The following is a 13,050-nucleotide window of genomic DNA, read 5'->3' on the forward strand; positions in this document are numbered from 1 at the left end:
CCCTTGCTCTACCGCCCCAACCCCACTTTTCTCGATTAATTTTTTCAGCCAAACTTTTTAAGCACAAACTCTTTGGGAAAAAAAACTGCTGATGAATGAACGTCATACGTGGGACCATTCAAGGGTGCCTTCCCAAGAAGAGGCAAATAGGCCAACTTGGACTCACTGTCCGCTGAATGTGCTGCTCGCTGCTGCTAGGGAGGGGCCGAGGGGACTAGAGCCCCGGTTCTTTTGGTTGCAGTCCCGGATAGAAGCTCAGGGGTTAAGGCTAGCTAGCCCCCAGTCCCGACAGACTCTACATTACCGTAGCCCAGATCTTTTTCAGAGCTAGCAACACCCCTGGCAGAAGCTACTTCTGTGATGCTGATGAGGTGAAGATTGAAAACTGACGACCCACATCCGCCGTTTCCGGGAAAGACACCAAACTGCAGCAGGCGCTCTTTTCAGTTTTCCTGTGCTTTTGCACTAGCTTCTGGCAAAAATAATTTACGGGAGGCTGAATGGGTAAACCATACATTTTCCTTTCCTCCATATATCCTGATCCTCCCCGAAAAGATTTTTAAAAAATGGAGGAAATCTATAGGACGAACTAAGTACAGCTGCTCGCTTGTGATGAGGTAGTTAAGGTCAAAGCGTCAGATCAATTTTAACTCAATATCTTCCTTTGGTTTAAACTATGACAGAAGTAATAGTGCAATTTCGTTGGCTCTTTGGGCCTCCGCCTCCTGCTATACGGTAGTCAACGTTTCGCAAACCAGCAGTAATAGAACATGCGGTGCCTTGTATTGGCAAGCGCTAAGTAGCACCGACGTGCGCCTCACATGTAAGTCCCCAGATTCGCCCTAATGCGGTGGGCGGCTCAGAGAAGCATGCTCTTAAGTGAAAAGAAAACCAATACGAGCGTGTTAACACATCTCTCCTGTCCCAGCCTATTGATTTCTGTTTCAGGAGAATAATACATTAAGAACCCAGGCCCTGCGGCAGTGCGGGAGACATGAGTTGCTAGATCAAGTTTACTGTTTTTCGCGGGCTTCGCTGTGTTGCCCAAGGCAACATCCAAACCCCTCGCTTTAACTTCAGCGGTGATAGCCCCCGAAATCAAATTTTTATGCCCGGTTTGATTATATTGTGGAGGGGCTATTGCAAAGGTGGCACCAAGCGCCTATACTAGGGGGCTGCAATGCAGATGTGGTATGGTCGAGCAAAGATACACATGAGACTCAGGTCAGGTATTTTATTTATTTAATTATTTTTTTATAAGATCTAATCCCATACTTAAATTCAGTTTCTAAGCGCAGATCTGGGATTTAAACCTCTGTTGCTCTGCGTGGTCTTGCTTCCAAGACCAGCACGTTGCCCCTGTGCTGTCCTCCGTTCTCCGTAGCAACAGCAAACATTTTATTTAAATATAGGGTTTGGATAAACAGGCTTTTGGCCTACAACTAATAAGGGTTTTTCTAAGTAAAAAGGTGTTCAGGATGAGCTAAAGAAAAGTGGGATTTCCTAACACTATTCCTGGGTTTGGGTCCACATAAAGTGCTTTACTCCTAATCTACAAAATGATTGTCTGTCTCATCCCAAAACACGCTGTTCTATAAAAATAAAGTGTCCAAAAAATGTCCAATCAAAGATTCTAACACTTCATCTTAAGAAGTCCTTAGCCTCCAGGCTACCCTAGCTAATAAATCAAATGTGTCAAAAGTCACAACCTACTCTTCAAAGTCCATCCCTAGTCTAATACAACAAAACATAAGCAATCTTCTGGCATGATTATTGCAGCTGTTACCTAGTCTGGTCTCTCTGATTGCCCTTGGTCTCCCGAGCCCTTCTCCCACCATTTAACCCTTCTGCTTCAAGGCTCTTCTAAGCCATAGGGCATTGCAGGATTCATAACATATTGTTGGCAGTTATGAGTTGGGGGCTAGCTGGGTGGCTGACGCGCTTAGGAAAGTGAGCTTGGGTAAGAAATTATTATAAAACAGCTGTTTGATTGGGATAGCTGTAAACCCTTGGAAGCAGGGACTCACCCCTTATCCCCTGAAAATGCACTTAAGGTTAAATAGCTACCTAGAGTAGTGCACTTGTCAAAAAATATATAATTTGTTATTACTAACATTCCTGTTCAATAGAATCTCTGAATAGATGAAATACAATGCATAATTTAAGAAATGCAATTTTATTCTTTGCGTTCAAGTTATGATTCTCTGCACTTTTTCTCAGCCTAGCCGACACGTGTTTTGACCTCTGGTTGCTCTCCAGGTTAGTGAATATTGCATTTACAACCAATATTCATGATGAATTACACAAATATAACAATATATACATACTAATTGCAGTAGTGGGAACATTCGACAATAGTCAATATGACCAAAGCCAATTTCATATGCCAGAGTAATTGACCAATCCAATTATAGGAACAAATTACATCATTAGTGATAAATATTGACAATGAATATATAAATCAACCGAAAAAGAATCAAACTTGACATAATGAAAAGAGATTGTAAAATAATATATGTAAAATATATAAAAAAGAGAAAAGGGGAAAGAGAGCACAAAGAAATAGAGCAGCGAGAACAAATGGAAATATTATGGTCCTAATTCACAAAAGCGTTTTATAATGGTAAAACTCCATTGGAAAACGCTCCGTGAATCAGGGCCTACATTAGTAAAATATTCCATTGCAATGGTTTAACAGAGGCTCATCATTAAATGTATATTCCATGACTGAAAGTTGACATTCTTCAATGTTTGTTAATAGTCCAACAAATGCAGCTCAGTCTTCCTCTCTGTTTAAGAGATATTCCACCATTTTGATATAGTTGGGTTCCTAGTTCCGTCAGCCAGATATTTAAATGCAAAATTATGAGTTTTGGGCCAGCTGGGTGGCTGACGCGCTTATCAAAGTGAGCTTGCGTAAGAAATTGTTACACTGTTGTATTAAAATGATTGTACTGGGGAAAGCTTCAACGATTAATTACCTAGAAAATGTTACGATTCCGGGGGGCTTAAGGGTCCTCATTTTTCTTGGCTTCACTAATATTGAGGACCAAGATTTAGCACAAAAATGGGAGGACAACCTAATAAATAGCTCTTAGGTGATGATACAATTAATTGTAGAACATGCTGAGAGAGAGCATGCTAGAACTATCATTCAGATTGAGAAAGTAAAACAAGAAATCACAGATATGAATAGCCTAGAAAGTACTAAGCAAAAAAAAACGATACTAAAATATACTCTATCTTAAAAGAGTACCTGGATGAAATTAAACTGAGAAAATTCCGAAACTATTTCAGAAATGATAGGCACTATAAGGAAGACTGTATCTTCAAGTTCCAAAGCAAATATGATAAAATCAGAAGCTCCTCGAAAACGATGACACCAACCACTTCCCCAGGTAGCACTGAAATAGAATCTGAAGGAGAAATTACTAACCATGCATCATCGGAACGATACCAACATTTCGTCCCCAAAATTCCGACCATTTCATTACCACGCCTTTGCGCGGTAATGAAATCCCAACCCCCACTACACTGACTAATGGGAGCAGGGGTGTCCCCTGCCCCATTTTGTCAGTGTAGTAGGGGTTGGGAGTTGCGGGGGTGTCCCCTGCTTCCACTAGATGAGAGCGGGGGACAATAAAGAAAAAAAATAAAATAAAATGAAAAAAGGACCCTCTGAAACCAGTTGAGACCCACGTTAGTGGGAGCGAACTGACGCCGCAGGGTCGGGGGAGAGACGGTTACACACTTCAAGGTGTGCTGCTGAAAAGGTAAGTGGGTGGGTAGAGGCGGTTGCGGGGGAAGCAGGGCACAGTGATCTATTTGATCACTGCGCCGCACCATAATGGGCGTTGGCAATTTGTCGACATAATGGGTGGTGCTGTAATCACATAGATTTGCATCATCTACCAGTACTACTGTAACTGACAAGAACGTAGGGTCCACTAACCAAGGAATATATTTTTGAGGAAATCAAATGCTGCAAATATGGAAATCAGCAACAAAATTACAAACAGGTAAGATTTCAAATACCAGCTGTACAAGGTATGTCACTAGAAGGAACATAATCAGAGGAAGAAGAGCAGGTAGAAGTAGTACTGGGAGGAGACAAAAACCAAATAAAAAGAGTGACAAGGTCTGGCTCTCGTAAACAAACACAGAACAGCCAACACAGAATCTAATAATTAATCTATCTGATATGAACTGACAGATATAGAAAGATCTGTTCTGAATAGAGGTGTTTCGTTTGCCTCTATCAACAAAGCAAATTTGATAGATTTCCAAATAGATCTAAACTGAAATTGAAAAATTGTTTCCATCACAAGGTGAAAATGTATGACTCTGTAGTGGTAAATATTCCCCAGAGTAGATGGACTATTTCTGACATAGAAGATACGCATCTTTTACTCTCTTTGGAAGAGGAACCATTAAAAAGACATGAACAAATTTATGAGGATTTGTATGTACAATCCAGTAATTTATCAATGAAATAACTTAAACCAAGATCTAAATTCAGTCCCCAGACACCTACTGACAGTGTCATTGAAATTTTCCATAAGGCAGTTGTAGCAAATATCCATCGACACATTGATAAGTACATCATTCAATCAAACCCCACTAGAAAGAATCTAACAAATGAGGAAATTAGAGCGGTGGAGAGTCCATCTGAAGCAACCCCCATAGTGATAAAGGAGGCTGACAAAGTGGGAACTATTGTCATCCTCAATGGAGGAGACTATTTACAAATGGGCAATCAACATCTGTCAACACCTGCTTGTTAGAAAAAATTACTATCCGATCTGAATAAAATAGTAGTAAAAAAATGCTAGCACTTATAATGGCATAAAATAAGTCCTACAACAGATGACGAAAGATCATTTTTGAACAATACAGAACCAACAATGCCAACCATCTCTTTTGTCCCCAAAATTCATATACCTTTTGCAGATTTGCCTGAAGGATGTCGAATTCTGAGGACATTGGTTGAGCTACTGAGGGCTTATCAACATACATTGACACTGTGATCAGACAACAAGTAGAAATGTTACCTTCATACATCAGAGATTCGATTCATGTTCTGCACATTTTGGCAAATATTGAATGGAAATCTGATTACATACTAGCCACTCCTGATGTCAAATCATTATATACTTCTTTAGACCATGAGTTAGCAATACAGGCAACTGACGAAACCTACAAAGATTTCTCAGCCTCTAACAGACAGCATGTAGGGATGATCCAAGAATTGTTTTAATTTACCTTCAAAAACAACAATGTTCTCTTCAATAAAGAATACTTCCTTCAGACTAAAGGTGTAGCAATGGGTGCAAAACGTGCTCCTTCGCTGGTCAATTTGTTCATGGGCCAATTTGAACAAACACATGCTCTAACTAATATCAAATTCATTCACAACATCATTGTGTGGAAACAATACATTGATTATATCATTATGATTTGGAAAGTCTCTTCAGACACATTTCAGGGATTTGTCAATTATCTCAATCATAACAACTTTGGTCTTGAGCTAATAGGACAAAGTGACCATAAGACTATTGATTTTCTAGATCTAAATATATTCATACAAAATGACAAAATGGAAAGTAAAACCTATAGGAAACCCAAAGAGGTGAATTGTACATTATATGCCTCCCGTTGCCACAAGAAATCTATTATCAATAATATTGCGGTTGGGGAATTATATTGTGCACGGAGGAACTGCAGTGTAGATGCAGACTTTATTCAAGAATGTAAATTACTGACTAACAGATTTCGTGAAAGAGGCTATACTAATGAAAGTGTATATTAAGCATGTAAGAAGTTCCAAAGTTTAACGAGACAAACTATGGTCAACCCTACTGTGAAAGATAAGAAAACCAAGGGGGGTCTGGGAGTCTCTCTACCAGCACGAACACAGCTCATTGATCTGTTATTGGGTGGATGGTCCCTGGGAGAGTCTCATCCAAGTCTTTAGCTCACTGTCCCTTTCTCAGATGAGAAATATCCCTGCATATCAGTCTTTGTCCTGCCCAGGGGCAGTCCAGCACCGAAATGCTAGGCAATTTTCCTCTGAACAAGAGTACCAACAGCAACCCCAGACACATGTTTCATCCTAGTCGGGCCTCATCAGTGAGGTGGAGCTGTGCCTTTTTAAGAACAGTGAGCAAGGGGTCCACGGCAGGATTCCCCTGGTGACTTAGGGTGAGACCCAAAGTTACTTATTATGCAAAACAAAGGGGGGTCTGGGAGTCTCTCTACCAGCACGAGCACAGCCCACTGACCTATTCTTGGGTGGATGCCCCCTGGGAGAGTCTCAACCAAGTCTTTAGCTCACTGTCCCTTTCACAAAGGAGAAATATCCCTGCATATCAGTCTTTGTCCTGCCCAGGGGCAGTCCAGCACCAAAATGCTAGGCAATTCTCCTCTGAACAAGAGCACCAAAAGCAACCCCAGGCACAGCTCCACCTCAGTGATGAGGCCCGAACAGGCCGAAACACATATCTGGGGTTGCTGTTGGTACTCTTGTTCAGAGGAGAATTGCCAACCATTTCGGTGCTGGACTAGCTATGTGTGGGACAAATACTGATATGTGTATGGAAATTTCTCCTCTGTGGAAACCAAAGTGAGCAAAAACGTGGTTGAGACCCTCTCAGGGGCCATCCAACCAAGAACAGGTCAATGGGCCGTGTTCGTACCGGTAGAGGGTTTCCCAGACCTCGTTATGCACATTTTGGGTACTCACCCTAAATTACCAGGGCAATCCAGACGTGGACCCCTTTCTCACTGTGCTTAGAGAGGTACAGCTCCACCTCACAGATTGAGTCCGAATAGGCAAATCACGTGTCTGGTGTTGCTGTTGGTACTCTTGTTCAGTGGATAATTGCCTACCATTTCGGTGCTGGACTACCTACGTATGGGCGAAATACTGATATGTGTATGGACATTTCTCCTCTGTGGAAAGCATGGTGAGCTAAAATGGGTTAAGAGCCTGTGGGGGCCCTCCACCCAAGAACAGGTCAATGGTCCGTGTTCATACCGGAAGGAGGGTTTCCCAGACCTCTTAGTGAAAGATAAGACCCTACACCAGAATAATTTCAAAAAAGGTAGCAGGCGCTCCTCTCCAGAAGGAACATGGCATGATAACCTGTTCTGAGAGGAGAGTTTGCAGCACACGCTTTTTGCTCACTGTACCTTTCACAGATGGGAAATAACCATTTGCATATCAGTCTTTGTCCCGCCCAGATGGGCAGTCCAGCACCAAAATGCTATGACAAGCCAACTAGAGACACAATATTGAAACTAATCGTACGACAGTGAACACCAGGGAGTGAGAACCATTTATTTCTTCATTCATATAGTAATACAACTACTTACTCAATATAGATGATTTCAACATCATAACGCAATTATACCCCACTAGAATGTCGAGAACATTTATCTCATAATTACAGGATCAGTACAAACTACAGGGTGAGTGGCATGATTGCGGGCCAAAGGGATACACCTAGGTAATTACTAACAGGGGGGACTTTTAACTAGCATGAGCAGATGGAGCTGGGTCAATTTAACATGCACACGGGTGTGGGTGATCAACTACTCTCCGAATATAAACCTATGTTACAATAATTGGTGTTACTACAAAAGACCATCGATCATTTTACGATTTTTCTAGCGTTCATAAGAAAGAAGGACTATTAACAAACATTGAAGAATGTGAACTTTCAGTAATGGAATATTAATATAATTATGAGTCTCTGTTAAACCATTGCAATGGACTGTTTTACTAATATACAGTTTTCTTTTTTATCTCTCCTCTATTTCTTCTGTTTTGTGCTCTCTTTCCCCTTTTCTTTTTTTATATATTTTATATATATAATTTTTCAATCTCTTTTCATAATGTCAATTTTGATTCTTTTTCGGTCGATTTATATATTCAATGTCAATATTTATGACTAATGATGTAATTTGTTCACATTATTGGATTGGTCAATTACTGCAGTTACTATGTATATATTGTTATATGTGTGCAATTCATTATGGATATTGTTTGTATATGCAATAATCACTAGCCTTGAGAACGACCAGAGGTCGAAACACCTGTCGGCTAGGCTGAGAAAAGGTGCAGAGAATCATTGCTTGAACGCAAAGAATAAAATTGCATTTCTTAAATTATGCATTCAATTTCATCCGTTTGTAGATTCTATTGAACAGGAATGCTAATAATAACAAATTATATGTTGTTGACAAGTGCACTACTCTCGGTAGCTATTTAACCATAAGTATCTTTGACACAGACCTTGACTTCTTTCAGGATTCACAGCAGGCCCCTACTCCTTTGTCTTTCACAAAATTCACAATAGGCTTCTCTCCATGGATTTCTCAGGATTCACAACAGGTCCTTTCCAGGCCTTGGTATTCTTTGGGAACACAGCAGGTCCCTCCTGGATCTTTGCTTTCGCAGGATTAACATCAGATCCCTCCTGGTCCTTGGGACCTATAACAGGTCCCTCCTGGCCCTTGTCTTTATCATGATTCACAGCAAGTCCCTCCAGGGCCTTGGCTGTCTTGGTATTCCAACAGCTCCTTCCTGGGATGTGGCTTTCTCAGAATTAACAACAGGTCACTTCTGGTCCATGTGGGTCCCTCGTGGACCTTGGCTTTGTCATGATTCACAGCAAGTTCCGCCTGGACCTTTGCTTTCTAAGTATTCACAACAGATCCTTCCTGGACCTTGTCATTAGTAGGAAGGTTCTTCATAGAACTGGGTATTTTCAGTGTCAAGGTTAGATAACTGCAGACTTCACAGTTGCGGATATAGATATAACATTGCCCTCTCATTGGGGTCCTTGTCAGGCAGTGATTTTAAGGTACCCGCCTTTTACGGGTCATGTCTTGCCTTTAGTCCCCTTGGGGTTCCTAGAGAATGGCACAAGGCTTATGGGGTGACAAGTGTTGCTTCAGCACCCCGGTGACTCGCTCATTCCAGGGTATCCAGGCCTGTAAACATTAACCCTGGTTTCTTGGATACCCTTCCAAGCGCTTCTGAATATTTTCCAAGTATCAGCCCTCTCCTGGGATTGGCATTCAAGTTACTCCTTGCATCCAGGACGCACAAGCAGACTGGTCTGTCTCCCCCAGGGTGCTCTCTCCTTATATCTCCTTCCTGTGCTTTTATAGTTCCTAGATAGATAGGCTGATATCCTAATCGCTCACTCGCATAGCTCAATCCCCATTGTTGGTTTTATTTTTGAATTTGGTTGGTTACTACATTGAAGTTCTATAACTGTTCCCATTATCAGATTATAAGTATGACTTTGGGATTGGTTAATTATAATATGATAAGGATTACCTGAAATTAGGGTTTGCGAGGTTTGATAAGTTTGTAGCAGCCAGCACCATCTTGGAAGTTTGAATATTCTGCACCATGGTTCCGTGGTATTCCGCGGTTGCCATGTGCTGCTGGGCAATCTGATGCGTGGTGGGTGTCACAGCGTACGGCGCACAGCCTTGCTCTCTCTTGCTTCAATTCAGGTGTGGGGTTGAGGGTTTCTCTTGTTTTCTGAACGTCGCACGTTTACAGAACTCGCTGTTCATTACATTTTCAAAGAGGGGACTGGTTCTGGAGCAACGAGGATCCTACGTACCGACTCCTGGAAACAGTAGTTCTCCATAATCATGCTGATTATCCATGGCTGTGGTTCCGGAATAGAAGGGGGCCTCAATAACAGTTCCCAGGAGCTGTAGTGATATTTAGGGGTATACCACTGTGTCTGTGGGGTTTGGGGGGGATAGTAAGCAGGTGCTCTCCCTTCCTCTGGGAGGCATATCGGTAGTGGCAAGACATTCCCAGTCCCTGATGGTTTGCTAGTTCCACATAAAAAGTTGGGGGGATCCTGCCAAATCACCTCACAGACTGGATCCAAAAATAGGCTGGTCGAAAAAAAGGTGATCAGTAGGCCAGAGTTTAGTGCGGTGTGTTGCATGCATATTTTTATATAGGGGAGCGGATCCCCATATATATATGATCTCCAGAGCACATTTTAATTGAAAATGAATTTCAATTTTAAGTCACAGAAACACCTTTTCAAGTTATTTTACAGTCGTATCGATCATGACTTGAATATTTACATTCCATCCGAAACCACATATTGTTCGTGTGGTTGTCTTGTGTGGTCTTGTTTGTCTGTTTGGTCTTGAATCTGATTTAAAGTTTTTTGTAGTGGGTTGAGGGGTTATGGTGTAAAATTCTGCTATACTGATTCCCGCTATTGTATCTTTTGCTTTTCAATGGTTTATAATGATGATGCTGTTGTTTGTTGACTATTGTTGACTATTGTTGAAAATGAGAAATAAAGAGTTCAAAAAATAAATAAATACATTTAAAAAAAGAGGTCAAATCTGGTAAAACAGTAACGCATTTTTACATTTCTATTTAACAATATGCAGGATGCATACATCTAAACCAAGCATTGGCAAAGCCAACAGTTCTACTTTTTGTATAGTGACATTGCATCCGGTGTTGTCACGTATGCTCTCTAAATGCCAGGTGCTCACATCATGCCAGGTATTGCCATCAAAATGCCAACTAATCACAAAATATGCCAGAGCTCGGCATCAAAAGCCAAGGCACTTGCATCACATATCATGTAGTGCCATCAAATGCTGTGTACTCTGACCACATGCCATGCTCACACATGATACAATATGTTCATATGGTGACCCCTTTGCAGTACATGCCCAGGTACTTGCAACAATGCTAGATATTGCCATGAAGCACCACACACTTGTATGCCAGGTATCCCCACCAAGTGCTCCGATACTCTTGCATGCCAGACATTGTCATCAAATGTCAAATGCTCAATGAAATGCCATCACATGCCATGTACTCAATTTAGATCCCTGGCCTTGTCATCATATGCCATGCACTGAATTCAGATGCCAGGTAATGTCATCAAATACCATGTTCTCAATTCAGATGCCACATGCGTGGTGAGGATGGGCATCTCCTCATTACTGGGAGGGGGGTATGGTGAAGTCTGGTGCATGGTGAGGATGGGCCTTTCCTCATTACTGGGAGGGGGCTATGGTGAGGTCTGGTGCATGGGGAGGATGGGTATCGCCTCATTACTGGGAGGGGGGGTATGGTGAAGTCTGGTGCATGGTGAGGATGGGTATCTCCTCATTACTGGGATAGGGGATATGATGAAGTCTGGTGCATGGTGAGGATGGGTATCTCCTCATTACTGGGATAGGGGATATGGTGAAGTCTGGTGCATGGAGAGGATGGGCATCTCCTCATTACTGGGATAGGGGATATGATGAAGTCTGGTGCATAGTGAGGGGGGCATCTCCTCATTACAGGGATAGGGGCTATGGTGAAGTCTGGTGCATGGGGAGGATGGGTATCTCCTCATTACTGGGAGGGGGGTATGGTGAAGTCTGGTGCATGGTGAGGATGGGTATCTCCTCATTACTGGGATAGGGGATATGATGAAGTCTGGTGCATGGTGAGGATGGGTATCTCCTCATTACTGGGATAGGGGATATGATGAAGTCTGGTGCATGGTGAGGATGGGTATCTCCTCATTACTGGGAGGGGGGTATGGTGAAGTCTGGTGCATGGTGAGGATGGGCATCTCCTCATTACTGGGAGGGGGGTATGGTGAAGTCTGGTGCATGGGGAGGATGGGTATCTCCTCATTACTGGGAGGGGGGTATGGTGAGGTCTGGTGCATGGTGAGGTCTGGGTATCTCCTCATTACTGGGATAGGGGATATGATGAAGTCTGGTGCATGGTGAGGATGGGTATCTCCTCATTACTGGGATAGGGGATATGATGAAGTCTGGTGCATGGTGAGGATGGGTATCTCCTCATTACTGGGATAGGGGATATGATGAAGTCTGGTGCATAGTGAGGGGGGCATCTCCTCATTACTGGGATAGGGGCTATGGTGAAGTCTGGTGCATGGTGAGGATGGGTATCTCCTCATTACTGGGATAGGGGCTATGGTGAAGTCTGGTGCATGGGGAGGATGGGCATCACCTCATTACTGGGATAGGGGCTATGGTGAAGTCTGGTGCATGGTGAGGATGGGCATCTCCTCATTACTGGGATAGGGGCTATGGTGAAGTCTGGTGCATGGGGAGGATGGGCATCTCCTCATTACTGGGATATGGGCTATGGTGAAGTCTGGTGCATGGGGAGTATGGGCATCTCCTCATTACTGGGATAGGGGCTATGGTTAAGTCTGGTGCATGGGGAGGATGGGCATCTCCTCATTACTGGGATAGGGGCTATGGTGAAGTCTGGTGCATGGTGAGGGGGGCATCTCCTCATTACTGGGATAGGGGCTATGGTGAAGTCTGGTGCATGGGGAGGATGGGCATCACCTCATTACTGGGAGGGGGCTATGGTGAAGTCTGGTGCATGGGGAGGATGGGCATCACCTCATTACTGGGATAGGGGCTATGGTGAAGTCTGGTGCATGGGGAGGATGGGCATCACCTCATTACTGGGATAGGGGCTATGGTGAAGTCTGGTGCATGGGGAGGATGGGCATCTCCTCATTACTGGGATAGGGGCTATGGTGAAGTCTGGTGCATGGGGAGGATGGGCATCTCCTCATTACTGGGATAGGGGCTATGGTGAAGTCTGGTGCATGGGGAGGATGGGCATCTCCTCATTACTGGGATAGGGGCTATGGTGAAGTCTGGTGCATGGGGAGGATGGGCATCTCCTCATTACTGGGATAGGGGCTATGGTGAAGTCTGGTGCATGGTGAGGGGGGCATCTCCTCATTACTGGGATAGGGGCTATGGTGAAGTCTGGTGCATGGGGAGGATGGGCATCACCTCATTACTGGGAGGGGGCTATGGTGAAGTCTGGTGCATGGGGAGGATGGGCATCACCTCATTACTGGGATAGGGGCTATGGTGAAGTCTGGTGCATGGGGAGGATGGGCATCACCTCATTACTGGGATAGGGGCTATGGTGAAGTCTGGTGCATGGTGAGGATGGGCATCTCCTCATTACTGGGATAGGGGCTATGG

At 43.4% G+C, this 13,050-nt stretch overlaps 1 protein-coding gene across 2 annotated transcripts in view; it reads right to left on the reverse strand.

Moving 5' to 3' along the window:
- The window catches only part of LOC138488656 (potassium voltage-gated channel subfamily H member 8-like), a 1,777,142-nt gene that overhangs the window by 428,009 nt on the left and 1,336,083 nt on the right, over positions 1–13,050 (reverse strand). The gene's annotated exons all lie outside the window — the stretch shown is intronic.

Source organism: Ambystoma mexicanum, chromosome 9 (assembly GCF_040938575.1).
Source record: "Ambystoma mexicanum isolate Mex_15411 chromosome 9, UKY_AmexF1_1, whole genome shotgun sequence".
NCBI classification, from domain to species: domain Eukaryota; kingdom Metazoa; phylum Chordata; class Amphibia; order Caudata; family Ambystomatidae; genus Ambystoma; species Ambystoma mexicanum.